This window comes from Aptenodytes forsteri, unplaced genomic scaffold (assembly GCF_000699145.1).
Source record: "Aptenodytes forsteri isolate BGI_AS27 unplaced genomic scaffold, ASM69914v1 Scaffold108, whole genome shotgun sequence".
NCBI lineage: Eukaryota > Metazoa > Chordata > Aves > Sphenisciformes > Spheniscidae > Aptenodytes > Aptenodytes forsteri.
In genome coordinates, this window is record NW_008794448.1 from 4459007 (window position 1) to 4465006 (window position 6000).

General features: G+C 37.7%; 1 protein-coding gene across 1 annotated transcript in view; it reads left to right on the top strand.

The window, feature by feature from the left end:
• The window catches only part of NUBPL (nucleotide binding protein like), a 93234-nt gene that overhangs the window by 59189 nt on the left and 28045 nt on the right, over nt 1-6000 (top strand). The gene's annotated exons all lie outside the window — the stretch shown is intronic.

Genomic DNA, 6000 nt, shown 5'->3' on the forward strand with positions numbered 1-6000 from the left:
TCAGATAAACTATGCAGCACTAATGCATTCTTTTTCCTCTCGTGTTACGAATTTGACTTTTTGTAGGGGATTTACACTTTGACAAATCAATCTTGAGATATGCAGGCTGCCCTCTAATGTCATTGGTTTCAGCAGGAGTTAGAAATGCTGCCTCCGAAAGGATGCTGAGTCTCTCATGAGATCTGATAGACTGTAATGGTTTGACATACTTCCACAGAAGCAGTTGTCAATAGCCAATATAATCAATGTTAGGAACTCAGTGGTAAAAGAGACAAAGCAATGCTTATGGTTCCAGGAATAAATTAATAATTGCTGCAGCTCTTCACCAGGAGGGGTAGTGCAGTGCTGGAACATGTTACCCAAAGAGCCTGTGGGTAACAGGCTTCATCCTTGGCAACATCCTTGGCAGTTGTCCAGATTGTACTAGACAAAGCCCTATCTGGTCCTATCTAGTGTTGCCAATAGATGACGTCCAGAGACCTTTTCCAACCAGAAATTCTGTGATTCTGAGTTATTAAGTAATCAGTGGGACTGCTTGCTCCACTTCTTGGTGATATCAGATAAATACGTTGATACAAAACCAAAATGGTGGCATCTTTTACTGCTCTCATTCTTTTCCGAGTGCAGACTGGCTCGTGTGCACAGGTAGACCCTGGTTTCCTCCGACACTCCTTTCTCTCTGCACTTTGGTGGCAGTAATGCAGTGAAGGGAAGCCACTAAATATGCAATTTGCAGAACTATTTTCACCTGCATGTAGAACTCTTACCAGGCTGCCTGATAAGTTTAACAAATAAAGAATTGTATATCTCTAAAAGCTCATAGGATAGGACAGGATAAAAGACTTAGCTACAGGTATAGGTAGAAAGATTGGTGTGTGTTATAGACATGCCTGCATATAAAAGCACTAGAGCTAATGGATTTTGGGAAATACACCTTGGTTTCACAGCAAAACCGTCACCACTGTTACAGCACAGTGAAGTCTACAGGAATGAAAGGAGCCCTTTCACAGTCAGGTAGCAGCTTGTATATTTTCCTTAACACAGTCATGTCTCAGCTGCAATTCGTACATGATAACCACAGTTACCCATACACCTACAAGGCAAAATTTTTGACAGTAGTTAAATTTAGCGTTAAGGCTGTGTAGTGGTATCTCATAATCTTCCATGCTGTCAACTTTAGAAAAACTTAAATCTTTTGTCATATAAAACTCAAATGTTAGAGAACATGCTAACTCAGCTGTAACACTATTACCCCCAAATTGTTAATAACCATGGGAAGTTCCCTCTGCTGTATGTGATTGTGTTGAGTGGTGGAAGGGAGCAAATCAACAGTTGTGATGAAGGATTTAATGACTTTTTCCCATAAGAAGTAGCAGAGGAGGCTTCTAGTGCCTTAGCTTATCTGTGACCTGGAACATATGATGAAAAGCAAACCATGATTCATACCTATTTTCTTAAATACAGTGCTTAGTAGGTTGTATGTGTGAGTAGCAAAGCAGGAGGGACTTTTACTCCCTGGGTTTTTAAGCAATGAGGTGAAGCATGACAGTGGTACGGAAGTTTTTGGTAAGGTAGAATTTCACGTTAAATCTTGTATGTAAGGGCAGTAAAATTATGAAATTAAAGAGGTGTGGCTTTATCTTAATGGATTATGGGTTGTTTTTTTTTAAAGTATGGTGGGTATAGATAATTGCTGTTCACTACAGTGCACCTAATGTCCTAATTTAACATAGAAAAGGTCATTAGACTCTTGATCTTCAAGAGATTTTTGTATGCCCTTTTCCCACAGAATTCTATACTGTCTTCAGAAGTGTGAGTGGTTGTCGTGTTGGTGCACTGGGTCCTCTGGGACAGAGAGGTGATGGGGGAAAGTACTTTAATCCTGTATTTCTTCTAAGTTTTGCTGAGGTCTGTTTGTGGAAGGTCACAAGATCTTTCTAACTGATACAGCACATCAGTAAATGGAAACCTTAATTTTGTTTTTTTCATAATACTTACATCATCTTGGAATGTAATAGATGTTAACAAAAGCAAAACATGTTAAAAAAAAAAAAGCTGGATTTTCTTGCTAAGGACAGCAATGTCCTCATTCTTGTGTGGATGTAACAAAGTAAAGAATTGAAAGTAAATCATTTTTATTCAGTATTTTAATTAGTTTTCCATATGACTGTCAGAAACCTGTGGTTCTCTTACCTGTTGAATCAGGTTTTGAGGCAAGTCAAAGTAGACAAGATGTTGATTTAAAAAAAGAAAACAGGTTCAAAACAACAAGCAGTGCAGATTTTCTTGATATGCCATAAAAAGGGATAAATTCTTACCCATGTCTGTCTTTAAACTCTTCACTATGGCTTTCTGGCTTTTTTTTTTTTTTGTACAAGTATGGGCTCTTACAAATTCCTAACTGAAGACAACATTTTGATTTGAATTCTGAAATGGCTTCACACTGTTACCATAGTTGCTCAGTTCAAGCTTAGTACTTCATCAACCCTAACTTCATAAAATTAGGAGTGATAGCATCACTTTACATTTGTCTTTCCCATTAGTTGGTTTTGTTAGGCATGTTGAGGTTGACTCTTGCAGTTCAAAAAAAATGTGTATTGTGCTTTTAATGAAGACAAGCACAGCAGACAAGGAGTGATAAGATTTGCAATTCCCCGTGTTCTTACTGGCTCAATGAATTTTAGTGATTTATGAAGAATTTCCTCTGTTGTGTATTGTGGATATTTTTCATTCTCATTGGAAGGGCTTCTTTTTGTGTATTACAGCTTGAACTGTGCTTTCTTCTTTTACTCTTGCTACTTGGTTTCTGTCTATTTGACAGTCCAGAGCCTTGTTTAGCATGCTTTTATTTTCTTCAACCTTGTTCCTTTCGAGAGTACGGAAGATAGTGTTACAGATCTTGATGATGATGTCTTTGGAGCAGTCTACAGAATTCTGCTGCTTTTGTGGGCTCCATCTTCATTTGCAATTCATGTTTCTACGCTGCGTGTTCTCTTTTATTTTTTTACAGAGAGTATTTGGTGTTGTGCCATTCTCTTCCCTCCCCAGTTTTCTTGTTCTTTCTTTATCCTTTGAGGATACCTTGGACAGTCGTGGTGTTAGTGGCGTAATTTCTCTCTTTTTCCTAGGAGACAGCATATGTATCTTAGTTACGTACATTTACAAGTGCATTATCTAGTTTGCATGAAAGTTGTACTTTGATTTGCATGCATGCGTATGTGAGATACAGTATTTGCATTACAGTTTCTTCATTATTTATCTGTGGCTTCCTAGGGGTAGACAGTGTAGAAAATTTTTATTCTGTCTCTCAATAAATTTACGGAACCTGCACACATATTTTTGCCAGCCACTTACAGGTATTTCTGTGTGAGAAAGAGCACTGGTAAAGGTGTTTTGGGGCGGGTTTGCCCAGATGGGGCATGAGAAACTGTAGCATTGCAACATCTGACAATCAGAGAGGGACTGATAGGATGTGTGAAATAGTATTGGGTTTTAATTTTAGAAGACTTTTTTTATCCTAGGTATAGGATCCATAGGTACCATAATTTTCTTGAGTCAAAAAGAGATTAGAGCAATACCTAGTGGGTAAAAGCAACACAACAAAATATGTCTTATAATTCTGGTTGTCATTAAAGAGAATATCAGCCTCGCACAACTTCAGTTGGAGTGACGGTTTGTTGTGGGTACTTTTCCTTCTTTAAAAGAAGATAAAAAAGGAAACTACCGTGACTTTCATTTTTTATTTTATTATTCTTAGTCACCTTACAAGGAGATGCATCTTATTTAGCTTATTATTCTTTAATTATCCGTAACTTTTCTCATGTCACAGTCATTCTTCAACAAACTAGTAGATGAGAAATGATATGATAGCTTGAAAATGTGATACATATTTCTGTTTTACCACCATGTCTTCCTTCAGATGCAAGTCTGCTTTCCAGGGTCAGTCTGGAGAAGAGGGCTTTGTTTATGGTCCCTTGTTACTTTAATTTGTATTTAGTTCTACTTCTTTACTTCTACTTTGTTCTTCTGTTTCATCTTTTGCATGAGATGTCCAGAAGCGGGTTCTTTATCATGTATTGAACATTCATGCTTGGGAAAGTTTGAAGTGTCCTTACACGTTTTCCAGCTTTTAAAACATAGGGGGTTTCAGATGACACTATGATGTTTGATATTAAGATATAGTGTAAACTAATGATATTATGAAGAACAAGGCTTGTGATTCCTTTGCGTTACCTAGTTGCTAAATTGAGAAATCTAAGTGTGTGTATTTGATTATTAGATAAAGGAGCCATAAATCAAATTAATAAGTAATATCAGAGATGGAGGATGAGCCTCCCTAAACACCGGGAGAGAAGTTGATCATTCTCTCCCTTTAGAGTGCGAAGGCTGCGTGGGCAGCAGCAAGGGCATCTCTGTTCGAGAGGCAGTTTGAGGGCCCTGCTGGCACAAGTGTTTCTTCCTCGTGGAGAAGCTGCATTGTGGGGGCTGACCGTTAAATAAATTAGGCTGGCTACTGCCCTTTCTTTATTAATGGTAAAGTGAAGTCTGCATTAGTGAAGTGTGACAGCTTGACAGCTCTAGAGACTGACACTCTGTCTCAGTTGACAGAACCGACTCCGGGTTAATACTGGAATTGTTTCATTTGCTAAACTTTGTCATATCACTCTTTTCTTTAGATATCGAGATGCCATGGCAGTGAAAGCCATTAGAAATATACATCTGTCCAGTGGGAAGCAGGCTGAGACAACCAAATAATTTCACATCTTACTGAACAATCTTTTAATAATTACAGTAGCGAGCATTGGACTGAACTGTGTTTATGCAGGAGACCTAAAGACAAAAGGCTTTGTGTTTTATTTCAGTGCTTTTAATTTTCCCACCCTTTGGAAGTAGCATATTTTTGTTTTTTTTCACACAAAGCTTATATTATTATAATCTTATTATTAGCTCTAAAAAGGCTGTTAATAAGAATCAGAAAAGACAATTAGTCAACATAAGCAAAGTGAAAGCAATGTGAATGCTATTTTATGTTTTTCTCAGGTTCTATAAAAGCAGAAGCATTGCCATTGCTAGCCATACAGGGAATGACTTTCATCACCTTTTGGATTTAAAATCAACATAGTACAGAGTTCCTACCGTCTTTTTATTGCCTTATCCTATAATGGCGTAATTTTTCCTAATGATTGCATCTTTCAGCAATATGTAGATCTTAATTATCTCCTGAATGCCTTTTGCAGATAAGGCTGAAATATTTACCAAAGGAGTTTTTGTTACTTCAAATATGAATTTTCAAAGAATTGTAATTAATAAGGTTTCTTTTGATGGTAGTGTTTTGATGGATAGGTTTAAAAAAAATAAAAAGTATATTTCTGTCTTTATTGATTAAGCGTTAAAAGTCTTATTTGTATTCAAATATGTACATTGAAGAGGAAAGAGTAGAGGGGTGCCACCAACTTGAAGACACTTGGCATTTTTAAGTTCTGAATGAAATGTGACATACCAAACTGGTGAACCACACTATTTACTCATATTTATGCCAGTTTCACATAGGCCAGGCTGTAGCCTTGTACACAACTGTCTTATAGCAGTGTGTGGGACTTAGGAGAAGCAGGTCCTGCCTCAACATACAATAACGTACAAGAACAGGAAGTTCCAGGTGATGAGTAGACTGTCTGTTCAGAAATGGGCATTAAAAACAGCAAAAAAGAGACTTTCAAATCAGATTTTTAAAAAGAAATGTCCTGGTTTTGGTTGGGACAGAGTTAATTTTCTTCCTAGTAGCTGGTATGCTGTGTTTTGGATTTAGCATGAGAATAATGATAACACACTGATGTTTTAGTTGTTGCTGAGCAGTGCTTACACTGATGAAGGACTTTTCAGCTTCTCATGCCCTGCCAGTGAGAAGCTGGGAGGGGGCACAGCCAGGACAGCTGACCCAAACTGGCCAAAGGGGTATTCCATACCATGTGACGTCATGCTCAGTATATAAACTGGGGGAGT